Source organism: Peromyscus maniculatus, chromosome 8 (genome assembly GCF_049852395.1).
Source record: "Peromyscus maniculatus bairdii isolate BWxNUB_F1_BW_parent chromosome 8, HU_Pman_BW_mat_3.1, whole genome shotgun sequence".
Taxonomy (NCBI): domain Eukaryota; kingdom Metazoa; phylum Chordata; class Mammalia; order Rodentia; family Cricetidae; genus Peromyscus; species Peromyscus maniculatus.
The window spans coordinates 100,429,161-100,454,506 of record NC_134859.1 but is presented as its reverse complement, the minus strand read 5'-3'; the positions used below and the strand labels follow the sequence as shown (position 1 = coordinate 100,454,506).

The following is a 25,346-nucleotide window of genomic DNA, read 5'->3' as shown; positions in this document are numbered from 1 at the left end:
CTCAGGCATTCAAGCCAACACAGACTGATTCACTAGAGATGGCCTTCTCTGTCTCTAATATCCTAACTGCCTCTGAGATGTCAAGTGGCATCTGCCACCAGGTAGCTGACTCCTTGTCTCTCTCTGGGCCATGTCACAGGCCCAACAGTAGGGAGCTCTTGCCATAACTCACCTGAACCCCAAATTTGGACTCCAGCATGCACCTTCCTGACCTTGATTTCCACTCTGTTTCTGATTTTTTTCCAGCAATCTTGCAACTTCTATTTTATATATTTTTAAAGGTACATTTACTATTTTATTTCCAGTTTAGAACAACACATCATTTTTATTATTTTTTAATGTCATACTAGGCTTTATGTTTCTTCACAAAGCAATGTTCATTCACTTTAGACACAAAGAAATGAGAAAACAAGTCACACATCAAGTTTGATACCCAGAGACCAGCACAGGGACCTTTTGCTTTCTCATTCAGTGTTTAATAATCTGTGTATTCCCGAAGTATTTGTAGTAATAGAAACAGATAGCACTTATTGATTACTTATTATGGGCCAGGAGATATGCAAAAACATTGAATATATTGAATTACTACAACAGAGAAATAAGCATGATCCTATCTCACATCTTTACATAGAAAATAACAATTATGGGGCCCGGGGCTGTAGAACTCTTGCCTAGTATGCATGAGGCCCTGGGTTCAATCCCTAGTACTGCAAGCAAAGAAGAAGAAAGAATTATGGTTGTAGAGAGCTTACAGGGAACAGGGATGCTAACATTCATGCCCTCGTGCTTTCATTGAGAACACAATGCCCAGAAGATACCCTCATGACAGGGCTAGCTGGTGGTCACGTGAAGATTTTGCCCTTGAGCTCTCTGCCTCCAGGACTCGGGTATGTGTGATGAGACTGATGGGTTGATAACACGTGGTGATTCCCCTGTGTCTTCAACGCCTTTCTCAGCTCCTTGTGCACCTGCCTGCCCTCCACTCAGACCCTGAAATGACATTCAGCACTTTAGAATGGAGCTGTGTCACTGACTGGCCACCCCTCCCCCTCCATAAGACCCACAATCTTGTTTGGTTCCGTGTTGCTACCTCTTTCCAAAAGAGTACCCGACTTGCCTCCACCATTGTAGAACTGGAGTTGTCTAAGATTTTGCTAGAACCTAGAATGATTGCACTCTGGCTGACACTACCTTTTACATTCTTGTCCTCCTTTTCACTGTTCCTAAATGGGACACTCCTCCTAGCCCAAACACATGAAAGAACATTTTTTACTGTTGTAACTCAGACACATACACTCACACATACACCACAGTACCAATGAATGTATGTTTTAGGTAGGTGATATTGGCCACATACAGTAAAACCTGGTCCAAAATGGAGTGTTTTGTTCTCATGCCACTGTGAAGAGCAAATTGCCATCCCCTCCCCATGCAGACCTGGAAAGGTGTCTTAGTTATGGTTTCTATTGCTGTGTAGAGACACAATGACCAAGGCAACTCTTATAAAGGAAAAACATTGAATTTGGGTGGTTTAAATTTTCAGAGGTTTAGTCCATTATCATTATGGTGCTGGAGAAGGAGCTGAGAGTTCTATGTCTTGTTCCATAGGCAACAGGACGTGAACTGTCTACCACACTGAGTGTAGCTTGAGCAAATGGATACTTCAGAGCCCACCCCCACAGTGACACACTTCCTCCAACAAGGTCACACCCACTCTAACAAAGCCACATCTCCTAATAGTGCCACTCCCTTTGGGGGCCATTTTCTTTGAAACCACCACAAAAAGCATCCTGTCCTTTTAGCCAAGCCAGTTGGCTAAAGGCACATGGAACTAATTTCTTGGGCAGACTTGTAGGCATTAAAGGTAGAGAAAATTGCCTCAGCCCCTACATACACTACAACCTTAGTTTTCTGGCAGTCTTCCATAGAAAACCTAATAGATTGTAAGTGTGAACTCTTTTTCACCAACTAGGGCCTTGTCTTTGAAGCTCTGGACATGTTGTCCTACCTGTGTTGACTGAAGAGTTTGACTAGGAAATTATCTTCCCTAAAAGAGACCCCCAGAAACACACTCACACCACACCACACACACAACACAATAGTGCTTTTTTTTTTTTTTTGTAAGATGAAGGATGGGCTTCAGCATGCCTGTGCATCTGGGTACCAGTTCCTTAGTGATCTAGCCATCTGATGAGAAAAGGACTCAGGTACCAGCTCCTATTAATGACCTATCCTGTGGTGGTGGTGGTGGTGGTGGTGGTGGTGGTGGTGGTGGTGGTGGTGGTGGTGGTGGTGGTGGTGGTGGTGTCTAGAGAAGTGCATATATGTGCTCTCCAAGTAGACTTTCCAGAGATGATTGGAACACATAGGAGGTAAATGGCTACCTGGGAAGGTCAGTTCATTTGTTGACCTTGGGATGTATAGTATATACTAAACCTTTATTTGGAATGCCCCAACTTTTCTTCCCTGTGAAAAATCCTGCATCTTTTTATCCATCTCTGTATCACTGCTTCCCTCCTGATTGTGGCTCCATTTGAGTACACTGGACTGGGCAGGTCGTGGGAAAGATCTCTAGGCAGCTGGCTTGTCTGAAAGCCAGGCCTGGCCAGTATAGGGAGGGCAGGCAAGAGAGGAGGCCTTTCTACCCTCCCCTGGTAGGAAAATAAAAGAGATAAATGAACCCTAATCCTGACCCAGGGGCGAATCCCAATAAAGATCCAAGTTAATTCTTCCTGCTGATCCAACCCTTGAATTCATTGTGAGAATTAGAGAGTTCTGAACACTAATTTGCCAGATCAGATTGTATAATTATCTTTTATAGGCCTGAGTGTGATGTATGCTGGGTGTTTGTGCTCCAGGGGCTGAGTGTCTGCCTCTGTTTGGACTTTAGAAGTCCTTCCTGACAGACTTGAGCATCCCACATGCAGGTGGGGGTGGGAACTACTGTGGTCTCTGTTTATGATCAGACAGACCCAGCAGGGTTCAAAGCCCACCCCCAGGGGATGCTTTCCCATGATAAAACAGGAGTTTTACATGGAACCACAGGGAAAAGGGTGAACCCTATGCAAGGCCATGATAGGGCCCAGGTGCCTGGCTGGAGTGGGCATCTTCCAGAAAGATCCCTCCAGGAAGCAACAATGGGACATTCAACAGGGGGTCTCAGCAAAGCCCACCATGTTTGGGGACTGTGAAGAAGCAGATTGTTTTAGGATCAAACTGTGATGGTCATGCTCTTATGATTTCATAGTTCCCTGCCACCATAAAAACATTAAACTTAAACTTTTATAGCTGCAATGGTAAAGGATGATTAGTGCCTAGGCCGGATCCGTTACCTATGCATTACTGTAACTATCATTACTATGACCATCACTTGCTCTGGTTTTGAAAGACATGAGAACATCTCCGTGGGCCCGTAAAAGTAATTGCAGCATGGTGGATGTGTTGGCCTTGAGGGAAGTTCAGGAAGCGGGACCCAGTGCTGTGGCCTCCAGAGAGCTTCTTGGCCTATTTTGTAGAAGTCACTCCAATGGGATAGTTCTTATCTATTGTAATAAAAAAATCACATTTATGTGATACCTAGTTCTAGCATATGAAGGGATCATGAAGGAACTGATTTGGGTTCAAATACAAGGCGTGGGCAGAAGAGTGATGTGGTGTGGTGAGATCTGATCAGGTGTGCGCTGCTATTTTACCTGCTTCTGAAGGTGTTCCACTCAGTCCCTGTCCATTGTCTCCACAGTAAAGGGCAGCGAGGGCCATACTGACATAGTAGATGTGTAAAGTTCAGCAGAACTCCTAGGACACATTCCAGCCAGTATGCCAGGGACAGACTCACTATCTCTGGGTAGTCAGCTCTCTCTTCGGGAGGTTCGGGTGGCCATGCCACTTTAGAGAACAGAGGGAAACAAATGTTGAGTGGAATGCAGTGATCTCTTGAGATACACAACTGCTTAGAAATGAGTCTCTTGGGCTGTGAGCCCAAACTTCCTGCATACCTAGTACTCCACAGTCCCCAGAAGGGGAGCTGCAGCTGGAGAGAGGTTGTGGATAGCTTGCCTGAGTTTCTGGGGGTGTGGGAGGATGTAAGAGGGGTGTCTCTGAGCTCAAGCTACTTACTTGTATCAAGGACTCCCAGCCTTGGGTTTCCCTGGGAACACATTAAAAATGCAGATTCTAGGTATTGATACTGTACAGTGGGTAAATACTTGTCACACAAACATGAGGACTTGCATTTAAATTCCCAGAACCCATATAAAAGCTGGGTGCAGTAGTGTAGGCCTCTGAAATCCCAGCGCTCTAGTGAGAATTCTTGAAAGCTCCTGGGTCAGCTAGCCTGGTGTCCATAGCAGGTGAACAGTGAGAGATCCTGTCTCAAGCAAGGTGGGAGGTGAGGACCCATGCTTGAAGTTGTACTTCAACCTCTGTAAGCATGCCTTGGCATGCACATCATGGCACATGTGCACCTGTGCGCGTGTGTGCACACACACACACACACACACACACACACACACACACACACACACAGATAATTTTACATGCAGATTTCTCGGGTTGCCACCTATACACTATGAATTCACTTTTAGCCACATCTCCAGCAGATCCTCAGAATTACTAAGGGCTTCCTCCCAGTGCTCAGGCCTCACTGGAGACCAGTCAGGACCACTGGCATGGGATTAGGTCTTAGCGTGATTTTACAAAAACCCCGGGGGAAGGAGATGGTTCCAGAATCCCTCATTCCCCTCTTCATGACACTCCCCAACTCTGTAACTTCAAGAAGACCCCGGCCCAGGGTCCTGACACACTGGCTTCTCTATTCATGGGGCAATGTGAAGACTAAAGATTGCTTCATGTTAAAATTAATTCAGCTCTCTACCAGAAGGAGGGGCAGAGCTAAAACTGTCTCCATTCATCTGGGGTCTAGCTTGAATGAGTTTACGGGGTGTGTCCCACCCAGTAATAAACTGAGAGTAGGTGGACGTGGGCCACTTTGCGGAAAGCAGGGATGGGAGTCTGTTCTAGATGCAGGGGTGTGGAAAGCAGGGATGGGAGTCTGTTCTAGATGCAGGGGTGTGGAAAGCAGGGATGGGAGTCTGTTCTAGATGCAGGGGTGTGGAAAGCAGGGATGGGAGTCTGTTCTAGATGCAGGGGTGGAGGTGGCAGGTCGCCTGCAGTTTCATTTGCTCTCTGGGAGTGAGTTTTCTACTTACTGAAGTTACAGGTATAACACAGTTCTTCTGGTCAATTTGCTTTGTCCCATAGTGTGGTGATACATTGTGTACCCTAATAAACTTGCCTGAGGATCAGAGGACATAGCCAGCCACTAGATTAGACATAGAGGTCAGGCAGTGGTGGCACACACCCTTAATCCTATCACTCAGGAGGCAGAGATCTGTCTAGATCTCTGTGAGTTCAAGGCCACACTGGAAACAGCCACGCAGTGGTGGCACACATCTTTAATCCCAGTATTGGGAAGCACACAAGCCTTTAATCCCAGGTGAAGTGATGTCTGGGCAGTAAGGTATATAAGGCGTGAGGAAACAGGAATTCTCTCTTTAGGCTGAGGATTTCATAGAGGTAAGAACTAGTGGCTGGCTGCTCTGCCTCTCTGATCTTTCAGTTTTCACCCTGATATCTGACTCTGGGTTTTTTATTAAGACCTTTTAAGATTCACATTACACATAGTCAGGAACCTAATGCATGAGGCTGGGAAAATAGCTCAAGTGTAAGCCTGAGGATCTGAGTTCAATCCCCAACACGACCCATGTACAAAGCATTTATTCACCTAGTGCTGGGAAGGTAGAGACAGGAAGTTTCCCTAAGGCTCACTGTTCAGCAGGCTTGCTCCAGTTACCAAGTCCCAAATCCCAGTGAGAGACCCTGTCTCAAAAAATAAGGTGTATAACTCCCTATGAGTGACACCCAAGTTTGATTTCTGGCCTCTACACATGTTCACACATCCATACACACCTGCATCCCCAGGAACTTAAATACACAGAGACTATTGCATTTGAGGCCTGGAGCTGGTCCTTGGGTGAGTTTATGGACATGCTAGTGGGATGCAGGCCTTGTACACATGTCACTGGAGAGGCACTGTAGTGCAAGAGGTCCCCTTCCCCCATCTGACCTAATGGCTGGTGGGGTTGGCTGCAGAGGACCAGCCCCGCCCCGACTTCAGGAACTAAGGGAGCCTGGAGTGGTGATGTGTGGATGTTCACTCAGCCACCCAAACAATCCTTTCTCTTGTGAGTGAAGGTTACCAGTTTTCTGTTTCAAGTCTGATTGTATTCTTTTCCCCTCTTGTCTGTCTTCTCTCTGTTTTCATTTGCCAACCTAGGGGTCTAGAGTGATTTCTTTGAGCCTAATGATGGGGAGGCTTAGAATGGAGCTATTATCTCTAAACACCGTTTGAAATACTACTCTTCCTGGCGTCTGAATGAGATTGAACCGAGGCCGGATTTAAAGATTAAATATCTGTTTTAACAGCAACAACAACAGCAACTCCGCTGATACCTGCACATTTGTTCAGGAATTACCTGCACTAACTCACACCCCAGACACCCACAAGGGAATGCACAGCGCATAGCAGTTAGGGGTATATACCTGGTGTTTATTGGAGTCTGGTGGAGGCCAGCTGTAGAGCCTGATGCTACAGATGCCCTGTTGAATGAGCTCTGACATAAAGTTCAACATAGAAAAATAATGGAATAGGAATCTGTGTAAAAGGACCAGTCACGGACTAGGAAACCAGCTCCTTTGGTAAAATGCTGCCTTGAAAGCTTGGGAACTTGAGTTCAATTCCCCAAATCTGCATAAAGGGGAAAAAAAAGCTAGGAGTTGGAAATAGTGTGTGTGTGTGTGGGGGGGGGGGGTAACTGCATACAGCATGAGCATGCACACACATAAATACATATATGTGCACCTGCATATAGCATGAATATGCACATATATGAATGAATACACATGAATACACACACGAGCACACACATGAAAGGTCCCACTCAAAATAGAACAGCTTAATAGTCAATCATCCATTATTTTGCTATCAATGTCTATTGTTAATAACTTGAAATAAGATCGATATCCATTGTAATATGTTTGTATTTACTTAATTCTAGCTTTAGTTTATTATTTTTTAAAAGTGATATTTCTTTGAATTTTTCATGACCCCAATTGAGTGGATTTCTTCTGAAATGTGGTTTCACTGCATATTAAAGGATGATTAGCAACTGTCAGCCAGATGAGGTGGCTCGTGCTTATAATGTCAGCACTTTGGAGGCTAAGGTAAAAGATGCCTGAGTTCAAGGCTGGTCTGGGCTACATAGCGAAAGCTTGTTTTATGAATGAATAGAAACTGCAACCCTTAAGCCTTTATGCCCCTAAAAGGCCTGACATTCAGCGTCTACCATCACCAGTGGCAAGTCTGATGATGGTGTGTTCAGTCTTGCTCTGCTTCCAGATTTAACCTCCCCTTATTGTTTTAGGTAAAACCAGAGGTTTCTGCTGACGTGGAGCGAGGACAAGAGAAAGGTGAGTTGTGGGTGGATGTCTCAGTGCAGCTGTGTCCCTCTAGTCCTTGTGCTTTTTTGGAGGTGGAGTCATGTTCCTTTGATGCCCCCAGGTGTAGACACATCCCTCACACTCTGCGTGCCTAGCCAGAATGCAGGCAGCAGGCAGGGGCCTTACCGTTGGCTGTGAGCAGGCTTAGACAGTTGAAAACACAGCATGCAGGGAATCCAGGCAAGGCTGTGCTCGCTGCTCTCCTGATTGTCACTCAGGTTAATATAACTGCTCACACCTCCCGAAACTCCAGCAGATAGGTTACAGTATGCCCAAAGACCAGACAAAGAAATTGAGGTAAAGTCACATGCCTACAATGGTGTGGGTGATTTGGGAGGAAGTTAAGACTCAAAGTTGGGTCCCTATCATTGCAGTTCTATATTGCCCTTTTGTGAGACGGAGGGACCCCCTCCCCCAACAAGTTCTTGCTTCCTGCTAGAGTTCACTGCAGGGACAGTCTTGCAGCACAGGAGAAACACCAGGCAGGTGACTCCAAGCCTGCACGCACTGGAGACAGTCAGCAGGTGGACCACACCTGCTGCCCTTCAGGGGTGCAGAGACTACCCGCAGGATTAAACAGGATCTCAGAGCTTTCTGGAAAACTGCCGACTCAAGTCTGGTCCTAATAATGCTGGATGTAGAACACATGGCCTCGCCCCTTATCCAAGACCTGGCTTTGCCTGTAACTGTCTAGATTCCTCCATCCAACGTGGTTACAGCAATCCTGGCCATAAATCTCAGGGGTAGGTCCTGAGTGGGAAGCTCAGAATATGGGCAGCTTTGACTGGAGACGCAGATCATCCCAGTGTCTCCTGCAGAGCCTGGGAAATGAAGTGCTGGGGGTGCAGACAGAGATGGAACCTGGCAGGTCATGAGAGCAGGACAGAGCGGTCCTTTGCCTGTTTCCCGGGACAGATGCAACATTGGACAAGAGGCAGTATTTTTTTTTTCTTGTTTTAATCTTGCCAGTTATGGATTTGATTGCAGATGAATTCCTCTGTAAAATGGTGATGCTAACTCTTGCTCCTTGGGGGACCGGGAATCAAATGAAACAGGACCAAGGTCTGCTAGTGTGCCGAGTCCTGACAGTCCTGGCAAAGAATTCATCTCCCAGCCTTCTCTCCCTTCTTCCAGTCACCTCTCTGGCTTTGGCTTTTGGGGAACCAGCTCGCTTACCCATGGTGTGCTCTAATCTGGGGACTCCAGTCTCTCCTCCTAAAATAATGCTGTTTGCATCTCCCCTAAGCCTCTGTCTTAAAGCCAGTATTCCATGCGTCACTTGATGCCTTTAAGAAACCCGCTGTAACCTGTCATTTATTGTCCCAGCGTCCATGTCTCCTGGGACACTCATCTCGTGTCCCATCATTTCCCAGTTCCCCTGCTTTGCACCTTACCCCCAAGACAAGATTCTTTCTGCTCTCTGCATCCCCACACCCTTCCCTCCTGCACCATCCGTGACCATCACCTTCATAAAGCCCATAAGCACACATGTCCCTCTGGGCTGCTCCTTCACCTGGCCCTCCGGGATGTCACCTGCACAGCTGCTTCTGAATCCCCTTAGGGCTCTAGGCAATAGGTGTGGAAAGGCATCTTGTTCCTGGGTCTATGCATCCTGTTTCCCAACTTTTCCCATCTTCACTTTTCATCTGAGGATCTAAGGAGCACAGAGAAGGCGCTGGATGACGGTGGGCTTCCTGATGAGAGTGAGACCTTGTACCAAGTGACTGTTGTTGAGTTTGATAACTGGAGGGCTGCATGCATACTGGGGACAGGGACGGTTAATCAGTGACTTGAGGGGATTTCCAGGCAAACTGTGGGTACTGCCTTTCTGAAAACAACACTCTTGTCCTTTATCAGTCCTCAGGCTTCCTCCTCAACCCAAATGCCAGAGTGTCGCATAGGATGTAGCTTTTTCCTCAGACCTGAATGGCAGTAATTCCATTCTTTATTCATTCATTTCTGCAGATATTCATTGATGTCTACCATCACAGAGACTACACTAGTCAGAGGATTTAACAGAACAGGACTGATCTTGTTTTCATAGAGCTTGCCTTCTAATAGGGAGAGTGTAGGTAATATGCAGGAAAAAAAAAAGACAAACAACTAAACAGTCTACAAGCAGCTGATGGTATTGCAGAACAATATGGAGCCAGAAAATACAGCTCAACACAGCTGGAGGGAGGAAGGAGGGCAGGTTGCAGCGCTCGTTAAAGGGAGATGGAGACTTGAAGGGAGGGGAACGGAGGATACCCTGCATACTTTGGAAGAACCCTTGGGACAAAGCAGTCACATCAATGGGTCAAAGCAGGAGCATGGAAGCACAAGGTGGATTTGAGAACCAGAGCAGATGTGGTTGGGTCTCAGTGGCAGCTGATTCCCAAGAGGACCAGACCCGGAAGAGCCTGGAGGCTCTAGACCTGGCTGTGGAGGGATTGTAGCAGCCCTGGTGGGGTTTTTGAGTGACCTGTGCTAGGGTCTGGCTTTCCCTCCTAAGGTCCTTTTGCCGGGGCTGGTATAGAAGCTCAGAGGAGCAGGTAGCTGGGAGGAGAGGTTCTAAACTCTCTCTCTCTCTCTCTCTCTCTCTCTCTCTCTCTCTCTCTCTCTCTCTCTCTCTCACTCTCTCTCTCTCTCTCTGTGTGTGTGTGTGTGTGTGTGTGTGTGTGTGTGTGTGTGTGTGTGTGATAGACTGTACCCATCTCCCTCCTTACCTGTCACATACAGAATGGTAGTGATGATGTTGATGAGCTGAAAAGCCCTGGTTGCATTTCAGGAGCTTCCACAACTGCTGAATTTAGAATCATCTCTGGCATTGGGGTCTGGACTTAATAAGAATGTCACCCCCAACACACACACCCCTGAAGGCCTGTTGGCAAAGGAAATGGGAACATGAATAAGAGGAGAGTGACTAAACGCCTGTGTTCTCTTGTTCTGGGTGTGTTCGGGCATGGATAGGTGCTAGGGGCATTTGAGGGACACCTGAGAGTGACACCATTGGGCCTCGGAGCGGCTGACAATGCTGAGGGTGCTCCCGCGTGGGCTCCTCAGATCTCCGAGGGCTGCCCTGGTCTTGCAGCCCCGCATTTTTCTTTCGCTAGACTCTTCCCTCTGAGAGCATGCAGCTTGACAGTTGTCGAGATGTATGGGGTCAGCCATCATGCCACAGCAGCCATCAAGGAGAGGCAGGCTCAGAGTGCCCTCCGCCCAGTTCACACTGGATACAGAGGGTCTTTCTGAGAACGTGTCCATGTGCATCTGGCCTTGGTGGTCGTTAGGAACCGTGTGATGGCAGTTGAGCCTGTAAGACAGTGAATGTCTGGTGTCCATCTTTGGGGCGGGGCCGGGGAGGGCTGTTTCTCCGTAATGGAAGAACTAGACGCATATTCTGGTGAAGCCTTAGAAATGGGTGCTCTGTTGAAAATGCCTGGAGACGGAGAGAGGAATCTTTGCCTGTGTGCTCCTGCCAAGGCCAAGGCCAGGTGTGTTTCTGGGCAACTCCTGAGGGCACCTTCCCACTCCGTGCCTTGCCCTGCTGCCTCAGTAATCTCACAGGATTAGAGTGCTGGCTCTGTCTACTTCCTCTCGAAGAGCTGTGACATCACTGCCTCCTGGCCCCCAAAGGCTCCCTCCCGTGTGGTGTCTGCAGGAGGAAGGACTGTTGTAACTGATGAAAAATCTGACACCCTGGGAGGACATGCCCTTTCCTCGGCTCCATCCATCATGTGTACGTGCGGGGGAGGGGAGATGGCGTGAGGGGGGCGCACGGGGGGGGGGGGGGGGGGGGGGAGCTGCCACTCAGATGACAATTTCCACCGGGCAGGGAGTTGAGAGGGGAAAACTGGGAGCTGGAGCAGGCATCATTAGTGCAGGGGTGAGCTCAGCCAGGGACTAGTGTCATCCCAGGGATTTGTAGATGGAACTTCCCCCACGGGATCCAACTGTGAGTCACTGCGGTTGTTGGTGTCCCTGCATCGAACTTCTTCTCTAGGCCTCCCACTCTCCCCTGGGACCTCATGGTCACAGGTCAGGGCTAGTGACTCACTGGGTACCTGAGCCAGCTCCAGGGGTGGAGTCTCTTAGTGCCTCACCTCCTGGCATGTGGACCCTCGGTGTGATGGCCACAGCTAGGCTGGCTGCTGTGTCAGAAGCTATGTGCAAGATGTGCGGACCAGCGGAGGGCCCTCTCACCCTGGGGAGGTCAAGCAGACGCCACAGCAGTGGCAGATGTATTTCAAAGGGCTATGTGGGGAGTCCGGGGCGCTCCGTGAGACAGCTAGCTACAGCCACTGGGGTGAGCTTGGCAGGGACGCCTGAGAGATGGGGAAGTAGCTCAGAGCCCTGGAGGACGGTGCTGGGTGCTGAGGGGGTAGAACACATGGAGTTTATGCAGAAGGCCAAGCAAGGCTGCTCTGGCCAGGCAACATGATGACGTGGTGCACAGACCGGCTATCACCTCTCCAGCTTGAATTTCAGCTCTGAGTAAAGGAACTATTTCATTGGTTCTCATTGCCAGTTCACAGCTGCCTGGGTCACTGCCCCACCTGAGGGCTACCCATCTGCCCCACAAACCAGACAGCACAAGGCGGGCGTGGTTGTAGGATAAGAGAAAATGAAGGTCCCTTAACTAGTCGGAGGCTGTGTGGTGGCGTTTTTAAAATGCCTGTCTTTTATTTTTATCTGCTCCCTCTTGGGGTCTGCTTTTGGAGAGAAAAAGGGAGGAAGGATGTGAAGTTGGGTGGGTAGGGAGCAGGGAGGATCTGGTAGGCGTTGGAGGGAGGGCAAAAATCATGGTTCAAAGATAATGCATGAAAAAAATTAAACAAACAAAAATTCCATAGGGACGTGTGGAAAGGATCGCCTGGAAAGCATGCATTCTCCTCTCCTCGGGAGGCCTTTATTTGAAGTTTCCCTCATGAAGTTTCCACCAGAGTCACCTCATGAAGCTGAATACCTGACTCTTGGCCTCAGGGCTCACCTGAAACACTGTAGGAAAGCTGCTTGGGTATGGGACTCAGTTTACCTACTGTCAGTCTGTCTTTCCCAGGAGTGATGGAACTGACCTATTTGCCTCATAGGTTCTGGACCTTTACATTCCTTGTCTCCTGTATGTGTTACATGTGTGTGGGACACACATGTTCAAAGATGGGTATAGTTACATGTGTGTGGGACACACATGTTCAAATACAGATATAGAGGTTGTAGACAGACCTTGGGTGTTAGGCCTCGGGTACCTCCCGCCTTCTTATTTTCGTTCTTGTACGTTTTTATATCTTTTGGGAGATACATGGAGGCTGGAGGACAACTTGTTGCTTCTCTCTCCTGCCATGTGGGTCCTGAGCTCATGCCATTAGTTCTGGTCACAAGCACCTTTATAAACCCGTGGGCCATCTCTCCACGACGCTTTTCTATTTTATCTGTCTCCCACCTCTTTCATTGGTCTGGAACTTCGGTCATAGTTCAGGCTGGCTGACCTGGGAGCTCCGGGGATCTACTGGTCTCCACTTCGAGTCTCACCATCTCTGAGATTACAGGCACCCATGGCATCCCTGGGTTTTTACATGGCTTCTGAACTCAGGTCCTCCCATTTGAGAAGCAAGCACTTTATTGACTGAGCCGTACCTCCAGCCCCCATTTCTATCCTCATTCCAAGCAGACAGTCTAGGGGGCTTGAGAGCACTCTTTAGAGTAAAGGCCAAATATGAGACCAACCTCCACAGGCCTCAGGCGTGGCACCCACCAGTTAGGCAGGCCTTGTATTTCTGCAACTCCTTGTGACAGTGAGTCAATGTCCCAGATGAGGGAGCAAGGTGGGGTGGGGTGGGCAGAGAGCTGGTCACTAATGGGGACTATAAGGGTCAGTTCCAGGGGCCCAGCTAACCTAAAAGGAGGTGGGTCTAAGCCATGCATGTGAGTCGGCCAGAGTGAGAGCTTGTGTGGAAGGGTCGGCTTGGTGTGACTCAGTCAGCTAGCAGACTATAAAAAGGGGAAATGACTCACTTCCAACCCTGAACAAGAACTCCTAAGGCCAGGCCGCCAGCACCTGTCTGGGACGTGGTTAGTTATTAACGCTGCCAGTAAGAGTGTCATGGGAACAGAGCTGGGTGGCCGGAGGCAGCTTTCCTTTCTCCAGCATGCAGACAGTTGCCCTCATGTTCTTGGGTCTCCTCTCTACCTTGACCCCAAATGTAGACAAGACCACAGGTGCTTGGCCTCTCTCAAGGTACAGAAGCCACAAAGGATGGGGAAGGACCAATGAATGGGCTGGGCCTGGGAGCCACAGCCCCTCGTTCCAGACCCACCACTAGGATCAGCTCCGACCTTAGCCTTTCCAGCATCAGCTGGGCAGGGGCTGACTCAGCCTCATTCTGCCCAGCAGGCTCTAAACTCCAGAATTCTGCTCCCAGGACTGTAGTCCTGTGAAGGGTTTTGGGCGACATGGGCTGTGTCAAACTAAAGGTCCTATCCACAAGTATCTAACCCAGACACCCCCACCTAAGGGTCAAGCATGATGTGGCCCCAGGAGAGTGGAGTGAGTGTCTCGGCTCCGCTTCTCGGGCTGCTTGAGTTGATCACGGGCAGACAGAGAGCAGTCCTTGCCCTGGGCAAAGCTCTGGTGGGAAGTGAGCAAGGAGTTCAGATCCATTCTGCCCAATTTCTTCTCTCTCCATGCCTGGAAAAGTACAGGATGGAGTGGCTTCTCCTCTCAGGGCCCAAATGACATGCCCGGCCACTCTTGGGGGAGGCCCAGCCTGGGCACCAGCTGTGCCTGTTGCTGCCAGGCCCTTGCTCTCCAAGTCCATACTGCCAGACAGGAGGAGGAAGCCTGGCAGGGAACTTGTAGCTACTCAGGCTCCCCAAGGTCCATAAAGGAAGCCCTGCGTCCAGAGGGAAGAGACATATCCTGGTATTTGCGGCTACCGCTGTAAAGCCCTCAAGAGCTCATGGATGCCACTTTGCCCACCTGGGCTGCTGGAGAAGCACTGGGGCCAGGAACTGGGTCCATGCTTCTGGGTGGCCACGAGCGGTGAGCAACCCATGAACTGCTTGGCTCACCGGTGGAGCTTCGACATCTGTAAAGTGGGAATGATAAGACCTGTCCTGCGTGTTGGCAGGGTGTGTGTGAGGCCTGCTGAGATCACCCAGCCTGTGACAAGGCTGGGGAGTGGCTGAGGGCCACCCAGATGGAGGATGCAGCACTAGGGTGCTTATGGTGATTAGCAGTCAATTTAGCAAGGCCTGAGGTCTGGGCTCCCTGGGAGGGTGGCTTTACCGGCACCCACCTGGGGCTTAAGGGTTTCTTTACCTCCCACGGCAAGTCAGGTGGGTGTGATTTGTCTGAGCCTCTGCAGGAGCAGTCAGCCCGCCATTGGATCCTCTCCTTCCCTTCCGCAGGGGCTGGGCAGTGGGTGAAGTAGATCCCAAGGCCCCCATCTATGAGCAGTTCCTAAGAGACCCTGCAGATGTCACATGAATATTAGTGACTTCCTGTCCCTTTCTTGATCTGCATCATCACTGGGGTGCTGTTTCAAGTTGCTCCTGCCCTCGGAATTGTTTCAATGTGTCACTTTCTCACCGCCAAAGAAGACAGAGACACCTAGGAGCCTCGGATTTCATCCCAGAGCCCAACATACCTGGGAGGTGCTCTATAAATCTCCATCAAATGTAGGAAAAGTCAAATCCTCAGCATTTTCCTTTTCCTGCTTTATTTTACCTTGCGGGGATCCACACGGCCATTGGAGGGGGAAAGCTGGCATCGAAGGGAACCCCGCTGGTAGGGAATAGGCATCACGCTAGTGCTCACATTGTCTAGAGTAGTTTGCATGCTGTCCTTGCTCTCACAGCCATCCAGACCATGGCATCCTTAAAGTCTTCCCAGATAGGTGCTTTCCGCTTGAACAATTTGATGATGGGGGAATTTTAGCCATTCTGAGGCTCCCCACTCAGGTTGCCAACTCCAGTTGAACTAGAAAAACAGAGGGATTCTGGGAGTGTGGCTCAGTGGTAGAGTACTTGCCTACCATGCACAAGGCCCTGGTTTCTGGCCTATGCATTGAAAATAGAAAACTCACTAGAGAGACAGGAGATTGGAGCTGTGGACCAGCTCTAGTGTTTGAGCTCTGCCCCATGCACATCCAGCAGATAGTTCAGTGGGTGAAGGCCCTGCCCCCGGGTCTGTCCATCTGAGTTTTATTCCTGGAGCACACATGGTAGGAAGAGAGAACCAACTCCTGAAAGATGTTCTCTGACTTTCACATGTGTGCATGCACCCCTTCCAAAAAGTAATAATATACTTTTCAAAACCCACGTCCACTTCGAACCTCAGACATGATCTTACTTGGAAAAGAGTCTGAGCAGGTGCAGTCAGTTAAGGATCTTGAGATGTGATCATCCTAAATTTTGGGTGATTCCCATATCCACTGGCCAGTCCTGAGAAGAGGACAAGAGAAGCAGTTGGCAGGAGATGGAGGAGAAGACTAGACATAAACATCTGTAAGCCGAGGGGAGTCAGGGATCCCCTGAGAAACTAGGAAGAGAGATACGGGCCAGGTTCTCTCTCGGAGCATCTAGAACCAGCTCTCTTGAGAACTTGACTTTGGATTTCTAGGCTTGAGAACTGTCAGAGGATGAATCTTAATGTTTGAAGTCACTAGACTGTGGCACTTGGTCATAGCGGACCAGACATAGGTATGCCCTGGCTCTGTCTACCTGACTCATCTCTGCTAAATCCCCACCTCCCAGCCCATTCCTCTTTCCGTGCTTATGGAAAGGGATCCAAACATCCTTAACTTCCTTACCACTCTTCAAACAAGTTTGCAGCACACAGTGGCAGAAGTAGCTGTCTTCAAACCATGCCCTGCACTGTTGTGTCCAGCTTTAGTCAGTAGTAATGTTAGATTCTTGTGATTCATGTTTCATTGTAGGGCTCCAACAGAGCAGTTGTTTTTTGCTCTCTGATGTTTCTGACATGTATTTACTTCTGATGTGGAATAAGACTGTGAAGACAAATCTTTCTTAACTGTATTAATTTTCTGGGCCGATGCAACACATCCCACATATGCTTGATGGTTTAAAACAATACACCCCTTAAAATGATAGAGGCCATTAGTCGGATATGGGACCTCTGGGACTAGGGTGTGGCTCAGTGGTAGACTGTATTACATGAAGCAGCCCCTAGGTTAGATTCCTCAGCACAGCACCAGATGGAGAGTATGAGAGAGCCAGGTTTATGGAGGGGAAGGGAGAGATGAAGGGTCTCATGAAACTGGACCTTGAAGGCTAACATCAAGTTGTGGATGGAGCTCCTTTCTCATGGAACACGGAGGGAGAATTGTTTGTAGCGTCTAGTGATGACCGGCATTTTATGACTTGCAGTTACATCCCCCATGCTTCTGCTCTTGTGGTCCCTTGACTCCTCTCTGTTGTCAAGTCTCCCTCGGCCTCCCTCTTAGAGGGGCACTCAAGATTGTATCCAGGGCCTCCCCACTTAATCTAGGATAATCTCCTCTCAAAATCTTTCGCTTAATTCAGTCTTCCACTTGCCTTCTCTGTGTAAGGCACCACTTAGAAATTCTGGGGCTCAGAACATTATTTTACAGGGGTAGCCAGAACCTGTCAAGTTTAGCACCATAACCGTGACTGTGTCCACACAGTAAATTCCGTGAGTGGGTGTGGAGGGTGAATGGTGGGGACCCAGCTTGTTTACCTTGTTAATGTGAAGCCTCGGTCCTTAGGTCATTTAGGTAGAGAAGACTTACAGAGCTATAGTCACCCATGCTTGTCATTTCTACAGTTATGTTAGTTAAGTTGTCCAGGTTTACGGAAACATATGTCAGGTGGATAGGTAATCTTCAAATACTTCACAGACCTAGGGAATACGGCATTTAAATGGTTTGGTAACTTAGAATTCTGTTGATGTAAGAGAAGATTGCCTGTTCTTTTGAATCCATCCCTTTTGCGCTGTTCCTTTAAAAACATTCTCAGCTCTCCTGGGAGTGAGATTGGTAGGAGGGGGCTGCCCCAGATTGAAATCCCCATTACAGGAATCATTTCAAGTCCCCTCTAGGAAGCTCGGGGCTAATGAGATAATTCCTATTAGAGGAAGGAAATGAAGGTGGCCCGACATCCTTTCTGTCTCTAATTTATATGATTCACTGAACCCTCCCCCTCCTCCCTCCTGGGCCGCCTCCCTCCTTCGGTCGCTCCTTGGGCCGCCCCTTTGAATTCTGGTTCCACTGTCCACCCACTTCTGCCAGCCAGGGCTCCGGTTGCCAGCAAGTCCTAACACGCCAGGCAACCTGGGAAGTTCGCTTTCCAGAGGAGGCATCTGGGCTCTGGGTTTGGCAGCCTTGCCAAGTCATGTCTCTTCAAACCTCCCTCCTTCTCCCTTGTGCCTCGGCCAACTTGCCCACCCCAGCCCTGCCCCACAGGGACCCAAGACGTGAGGAAAGCTGTCAGGAGAAGCCAGATAACCCCAGGAGGATGGAGAAGACAGAGCTCTGGCTATTGTGTTTGTCTTCCCCTTTCTGTGCCTGGACTTTAAGAGGGGGGGAGGGGACAGGAGGGGAGGGGAGAGGAGGGGAGGGGAGAGTCAAGGGAGAGGTCCTTTTTTTCCTGTTTTGTAAGGCTGCCTACACTTTCCATTAAAGTTCCCTGCAAGCATGAAGACCCAGTTTGATATTTCCTTGGAGAATTGTGATGTCACCCAAGCTTCATGGGGTCTGAAGTTCAGATTTCGCCCTGGATGCACATCTGGAGGCTGGAGAGATGGATGGAGCCAGATGGGGAGCTCCATCTCATCTGCTGTGGCACTGTAGACGGCCGCTCATCATTCTGTTTATTTGGTGCCCTCCTCTTTGGCTCAGGCATACTGGGGACAAGGGTAACCACCCATATGTCCCCTTCCCAACAGGGGCTCAAGCACCCAGAAGTGTGGCTGTTATTTGCCCCTGGCTCATTCTCTTTCCTGTCGTCTTGATCCCCAGGGAAGCCATATGGTGGAGTCTTCCGAGTCAAGGCTAAGAGCCAGCATGGCTCCGGCCCTGGGGACAGTCCAGCAGCCCTGATGTGCAGTGTGGGTGGCCTATTCTGTGAACTTGTGCCTGGCCTTGCCTCTGAGAGCCCAGCTGCAGTCTAGAGGAGCAGTGGCCCCATCATGAACAAAGAGTGCATAGGTCCAACTTCCCTTGTCATCGGGGCCCAGGTGCCACCAGGCCGTGTAGGGCTGGGACTGGACAGAGCAGCAGAGCCTTGTGAGTACCATTTCCATTAGGGTTGGCCCACCCTAATTTTGAAGGCTGCTGTGTTCTGATGGAAGAGGGGGAGTTGGAGACAGAAGAAAGGTACAGGGGAACGATGCAAGAGCTGGGTGTCCAGCAAGGGTGTAACTCTGAGGCTGGAGTGCCTACTTAGCATGCCCGAGCCCTGGGTTTGATTCAACCCAGCATGCCAAGAGAAAAGAAAAGAAAACAAAACAAAAACACCAAAACCCTGTGCATTTCAGTGCTCGATAATAACAAAGTTCAAGTTCAGTGTTGACGTTAGCCTTAGCTGGTTTAGAATAATGCTTTTTATCAATAGCTGAGCTTTGTCATTTACCGTGGGGACTCCCTAAGTTCCGTCCCTGCTCAGGACTCCTAGCTTTATCACCTCCCCCATGTACATGGGTCCCAGTTCTCCCGTGTTTTGAGAGTGGCCAAGAGCACGTGGAAGCAGGGCCGTGAGGAGCGGTCTGAATGCTAACAGCAAGTTTAACAATTAATGACAAGGAATACAATAAAAGCAATGACGAACAAACCTGGATTTCTTTAACAAACCTCTCAGGCATGGTCTGTAGGAGAAAGGACTGTGGAAGGGGCTCCATATCATTTCTTGGAAATGCGCTGAGTTTGTTTTGACATAGAGTACACGAAGTAGATAGACTACATGAGTGAAATAGAATACATGAAGTGAAATAGAGTACACAGAGAATACGGAAGGAGTGAACGGGGTCTCACTTCTTCCTTAGTGGCTGCTCCTGTTCTCTTTGGTTTAAGGACGAGTCCAAGAGAAACTAACCTAAGTTGTCCAGGATCCTGTCCCCTGTTAGTGACTGCTCCTGGACTTGAATCCTGATCTGCTTGATTAACCTCGGGTGTCTCTAGAGAGATAGTCTAAATCTGGAGGGGTTTCCCATTGGAAGGAAAGAGTGACCTTACTCTGAGTCCTTTCCATACTTGTAGGATAGCCGCTTCATGTTGCTGGTAATCTAGTTTGTTCATTCACACATCTGTCTATGCATCATCCACTCATCCACCCACCCATCCACCCACCTACCCATCATGTATGTATCCACTCATTCATCCAGTCATCATCCACCTATCGTCTATCTATCCACCCATCTTCTATCCATCCACTCATATAAACCTCCATGATCATCTAGCCATCCATGATCATCCATCCACTCACTACCATCATCTACTCACCCACCTACCAATTACCTACCTATCCACCCATATATTCATTTACCCATCTGTCCATCTACCCATCTACCTATCATCTACCCAGTTACCCAGTCACTCATTTATCTATCATCTACCTATCCATCCATCCATCCATCCATCCATCCATCCATCCATCCATCCATTCATGATCCACCTATCATCCACCCATATGTCCATCTATCCATTGATCCATCTACCCATTCATATGCCTTTTCACTGCAGACAATAATCTTGGCATTCTCAAGAAAAAGATGACTTGGCTGTCCCACTAGTCTACAGATAGCGGCTGACAGCTGTCATACTTGAATAAATAAAGAACACAGTGATCCAGTCCCAGTAAGAGACTTAGTAGAGGAAGAGACTCAGGGAGTCTGGGTGTGGGATACTTATTATCTCCAAAGTCCATCTTTAGGAACAGTCCACTGGGGGATCAACACGGGACCTAGGTTGTGGGTTCGGAAGGGTCTTTGATCTACCTACAAGTTAATGCTGCTTTGCAGCGGTGAACTGCAAAGCAGCCCCACCCGGCCCTGAGATAACAGGCGAGTGCAATCACAAACTAGCCGCCTCTGATAATGCAGGGTTTTATTGAGGTCTGGTTTCTTGCCCAATGGGAACACATCCGGCAGGCATCAAAGGGAGCAGGCATCACCTTGTGCAAAGAATCCTGGGCCCTCAGGTGTGTGCGTGTCAGGAAGGGTACATGTGTGGCTGTGTGTGCACAAGCCAGCCCGTTGGCAATTATCATTCTGTAGGTCAGAGGCCGCCAGCCCCAGAGGGGCTTTGACAAGCAACCAATTCCACTTCCTCTTCTGGCTGGCCCAGCTCCCGAGATTTCCCTTTAGATGTTCAGGTCACATCTTGAAGATGAGGGTTACTCTTGTGTTATTTTGCCCCTGCCCCTTTGTACCAAATACCCTTGATAGGACTGTGATGGAGAAGTGAGGTGGGTGCTCAGTTAAAATGAAGTCAGCTTCATTTCACTGTTTGCGCGTCTGTGAGATTTGCTTCTCTGCAGACGTTGGAAGGCTTTGGCATGACCTCAGAGATACATGTCTCATCCATGATAATGGAAGAAACTGGTTGGGATGGTGAGTGGCAGACTGTGTACCTCTGTGGTGGAAGAGTTAATGGGTGAGCTGGCTGTGCCGTGGCCCTGGTGGGGGGTTCATCTCCTGCTCCCCCAGGCAGAGCCTGGTGGCCTGCTGTTTTTTCAGGATGCTGTGTGTTATGACTCGGTCTCTGGAGGCTAGCACAGAGAAACACCACAATACAAACAGAACATCTGGAAGCTTTCTCACGTTTATTTTTAACATGTTTGCCAGAGTCAGGACATTTGCACAGACTGGAGGGATCCTAGGGATCTGAATCAAATGGGAGAGGTATTCTGGTTAGAATCAGGAGAGGAAATAGGGGCATGGAGAGATAGTGTTGGGGAGCAACAAAGTCCTTGACTCTGAGAGTTCCCTGTTGCACAGAGTGACCTGTTAGAAGTTCCTGGGAACAGCCAGGGCCTGGGCTGGGCTTGGGGTGGGGCTTGGGCCGGGACCCGGATTCCTCGCCTCTGGTTCTGCTGAACCAGAGCAGCTGTGTCCCTTCATCTTTATCCCAGGCAGCTGTAAGAGAGCTAGCTGCGTGGTAGACGGTAGGACCCCTGGGAAAGGACAGAGTGGGTAGGCAGAGGCAATTCCTCTGCAACGCAGTCCCCTAGAGAAACACTGGCTTTCTCTGTGCACTTTATAGACTTACACCTGGTCCCTCATCTTTTCACTTGGACTACCAAGTGGAGTTGAAATAAATAGGTGAGGAACAGGAAAGTCATTCATTCCAGTCCTGCCCTGATGTGGTACACCTAAAACCATGAGCATCTGGTAGCTGCTGCTCCATTGTTGTTGTTGTTGTTGTTATTATTATTATTATTATTATTATTATTATTTTGAGGCAGTGTCTCACGATGTAGAGCTGACTGGCCTGGAACTCACTGTATAGACCAGGCTAGTCTCAAACTCAGAGATACTCCTGCCTCTGCCTCCTGAGTGCTGGGATTAAAGATACACACAACCACACCCAGCTCCTGCACATGCCTCTCTTCTTCCTCTTCCTACTATTCTTCCTGCTCCTTCAGCTCCTCCTTTTCCTCCTCCTCTCCTCCCTTTCTTTCGTCTCTTCTTCCTCCTCCCTCCTCCACATCCCCCTTTTCTTGGACATCTTAGCCTTCAGGATTTGAGCCAAGAGAAATCAAGAGAAGGCTGGCCTTCCAAGTTAGCGTCTCTGTTGACAGCATCCTTGCTCAGGTCCTGTTTGTGTGCCATTTCTGGGAGACACGGTCTGACAGCAGACCTCCAGGTCCTCTGGCTCTGGGAATCTTTTCACCGCCCCTTCCAGGGTATTTCCTGGGCCTTTGCTGCAGGAGTTATGTGAGACGTGTGTGCACTTGGGGCTGGGCTCTCCACAGTGCACTGACCTCTGAACTGTGCCCAGTGGTGGTTTTCTGTAATGGTCTCCACTTGCTGTAAAGAGGAGGTTCTTGGATGAGGGGTGAGGACTATACTTCTCCATGGATATAAGGGAAAGTCTCAGAGTCCCACACCTAAGCACAGGCAGCTAATGGCGCCTGAGACAGGGAGAATTAGCCTCTCTAATTGGCTATCCAATACAAAGTGGTCAGCCCTGAAATTGTATACTCACAAACAACAAAAATGACAGTGGACTGGCTACTCTCCTCCACCACCTCTCTCTCCCTTGTGTGTGTGTGTGTGTGTGTGTGTAACAATAATTGAAAAAAAAGGAAGGTGGGGTGGAGAGCATGGGAAGGGTTGGAGGGAGGAAGGAGGGAAATGATGTAATTACATTTTAATTAAAATCTATTAAATAAAAAAAGTGGGCTCAGCATTCCATCAAGGCAGATTGGGAATGAAGTAATGAGTGACATAGATGTGTCTGCGGAAGAGAGAACGGACACCTCTGGACTTCATCTTTCCTCTTAAGGGCTCAGAACATCGGCGTAGTCAGCCCTTTTATTTGATTCTTCCTCCTCCATCCCAGTCACATATAGACCCACCCATGGTCTAGCTCCTCTTCAGGGAACATTAAAATATGCAGACTCTGCCTGCTCGGGCCATGTCCTGGGTTCAAGGCTAGCCACTGGGAAGGAAGTCTCATCTCCTTCTGAGCAAACCCCACCACCCTGATGCTATCTTTAGTCAATTCCGTCGTTCTGTGGCCAAGTTCACATGTGTTGCTCCTATTGGACTCTGTGTGTTACGGAGGAAGCTGGCACTTTACTTAATTATTCACGTGAGAGACTGAAAGGTGTCCTTACGGGAAGCTCCTGACCAGCCGCCAGGGATTCCACCCCATCTGTCCCCAGGAATGCCTGCTCCCGGGGCTGTCCGCCCCACTCTCAGTTACAGCGTTGTGCCGGGAGCACCTGTGTCTTCCCCGTCAGCCAGACTCAGCACCTCCAGGCAGCCTGCAGCCGCTTTCCCCCGGGGCCCGTGCCAGCTGCAGTGGTGCTGAGCAGGCCACACACTGGATCCACCTGGGTAGCACTGACTCTAGGATCCGCCCCCATCTGCGTTCATTTCATGGGGACTGGGCAAGTCCTGGCCCTTGGAATTTTGGAAAGCTTCCCAAGGGAGTTGTGATGTGGTTTTAGGGTCAAGAAACAACTGTGGGCTGGGGAGAGGCTCTGTGGGTTAAGCATTTGGAACACAAGTGTGAGGACTTGAGTTCTAATCCCCAAAGCCACATTAATCTGGGCATGGGTCTGTAAAGTTCGCATCTGTGATCCCAATATTCCCACTGCAAAGAGGGAGTCGGAAGCAGGCCATCACCCGAAAGCTTGCAGGACAGATATGTGGTGGAGGCCTGGACGGACATGGGCTATCTTCTGCCACCACAAACATGTGTTACTCCCAACAAACACTTATTTTTTTTAATAAGGGAATTGGAGAGATGGTTCAGTACTTAAGAGCACATGCTACCCTTAGAGAGGACCAAATTAGGTTCCCAGCACCCACACTGGGTGGTTTACAAGCACTGTAACTCCAACTCCAGGGGATCCAACAAGTTCTTCTGGCTTTCAGGGGCATCTACATGCACTTGTCATATATATGTATGTACACACACACACCACACATGTAAAATAAAATAAGTCTTTAAAAAAATTGATGAAGTAAGGGAACCTGAAGAACCAGGGCAGAGTCTCTCAACTAGCAAGGCTGTGTCACCAGCTTCTGCTCTATTAATGTGGCAGTGTCTGAGACACTTCTTGTCATCGTCCCTCTGAGACGAGGGTGAAGTGTGATCCTAATTAGTCTTATCAATAAAAACCAGGAGTTAAATATCAGTGTAATAACCTGAGACATCAGAGAAGCAAAGGATCAGCCACCAGTGGCTTCTTACCTCTCTGGATCCTTAGACCCAAAAGGGACTGAGATCCTGTCTCTGCTTTATATTCCTGTCACCAGCTCCCTAGTGCTGGGATCAAAGACATGAGCCTCCCAAGTGCAGGGATCAAAGGCATGAGCCACCACGGCCTGGCCTCTATGGCTAACTAGTGGCTAACTCCACCCTCTGATCTCCAGGCAAGCTTTATTTGTCAGAACACAAACAGAATATCATACAACACGAGGGTGCTAGTGTATAAAGGCCAGGGACACCAGTGAATCCCATGGTGCATAGGAAAGTGGTGGCCTTCACTTGTTCCTGGTAGATCACGGCTCACATACTGGAGAGCACATAGGTGGATTGGAGGGCTTGTTGAAGTGTGTATTGCAGGGGCTGTGGGTGTGGCTTGGTATGTAAAACACTTGTCCCACTTGTACAAAGCCTTGGGTTCCATCCCTAGAGCCTAGGATGTGGGGTTTGCATTTCTAACCAGTTCCCATGTGATCATGAAGCTGTTGGTCCAGGTCTATAGGTTGAGAAATCCATTGCGATGATTAGAAAACGTTACAACCGAGATTTAAGGCAAACAGAAATCATAAAGAAAACCATCCCATGCCAATCAAGCATCACTGGAGTGTGGTCAGAATCCAGCCCCGCCTTCTTTTAACCATTATAGGACATGAATGTCTCTACTAGACCAATGTGGCTGCTGGAGAACCAGCCATCTGACCTTGTAAAAACAGGACTTAAAGATGGACCGGCTTCAGACTCCTTTAGCGCAGCCTGCCCTGAATTACTCCGATAGCTTTAATTGCATCGTATTGGTGAGTTCTCATATAGTTAGGCCTCACCATACAAGAGTCTGAACTTCATCACACCAGCCACAAAAAGAGTTGTATTAGCAAGTAGAAAGGGCAGGGT

General features: G+C 49.0%; 1 long non-coding RNA gene across 6 annotated transcripts in view; it reads left to right on the top strand.

Annotated features, from left to right (window-relative positions):
- LOC143267030 (uncharacterized) overlaps positions 1 to 25,346 on the top strand; it is a 163,757-nt gene that overhangs the window by 125,197 nt on the left and 13,214 nt on the right. For 5 of the 6 annotated variants that reach the window (XR_013041956.1, XR_013041957.1, XR_013041953.1 and 2 more), the window contains one exon: positions 7,482 to 7,527. The exons of the other annotated variant lie outside the window; for it this stretch is intronic. This is a non-coding gene — a long non-coding RNA (uncharacterized LOC143267030). The remainder of the gene's footprint in view (positions 1 to 7,481; positions 7,528 to 25,346) is intronic. 6 annotated transcript variants of the gene reach the window in all.